This window comes from Octopus bimaculoides, chromosome 1 (assembly GCF_001194135.2).
Source record: "Octopus bimaculoides isolate UCB-OBI-ISO-001 chromosome 1, ASM119413v2, whole genome shotgun sequence".
NCBI lineage: Eukaryota > Metazoa > Mollusca > Cephalopoda > Octopoda > Octopodidae > Octopus > Octopus bimaculoides.
In genome coordinates, this window is record NC_068981.1 from 6040782 (window position 1) to 6041617 (window position 836).

Genomic DNA, 836 nt, shown 5'->3' on the forward strand with positions numbered 1-836 from the left:
TAAACGATGATGATGATGATGATGATGATGATCATCGTTTAACGTCCGCTTTCCTTGCTGGCATGGGTTGGACGATTTGACTGAGGACTGGCGAACCAGATGGCTACACCAGGTTCCAATCTGATCTGGCAGAGTTTCTACAGCTGGATGCCCTTCCTAATGCCAACCACTCCCAGAGTGTAGTGGGTGCTTTTACGTGCCACTGGCACGAGGGCCAGTCAGGCAGTACTGGCAACAGCCATGCTCAAGTGGTGTTTTTTATGTGCCACCTGCACAGAGGCCAGTCCAGCGGCACTGACAACGACCTCGCTCGAATGTTTTTTATATGTATATGTGTGTGTGTGTGTGTGTGTTTATGTCTTTGTGTCTGTTTGTCCTGCACTACTGCTTGATAACCTGTGTTGGCGTATTTACATCCCCATAACTTAACAGCTTGACAAAAGAGACTGATAGAATAAGTTACAGGCTTAAAAAGATAACTGCTGGGGGTCAGCAATTAAAAATTCTTCAATGGAGTGCTGCTGCATGGCCACAGTCAAGTGACTGAAATGAGTAAAAGATATATCTTTTACTATTAATTATTCCATTGTAATAAATCCTTGTGAAATACTGCCAAAATGTTTTCTTCCACAGACAACAATTGAAGAATCTGTGATTTTCAGTTATGTGCGGAGAAGACAGTCTTAAGAAAAAAAAAAAAGAATTGCTTCTCTATAAGAATTATTTATTGAGAAGAAATTAAAATGATATTTTGAATTGAAATTGGAGATTTTTTGAAAAATAAATACTTTTTAAAATAATTGTAAGAAATGTCGACTGAAAAAGTATGAAGCTTC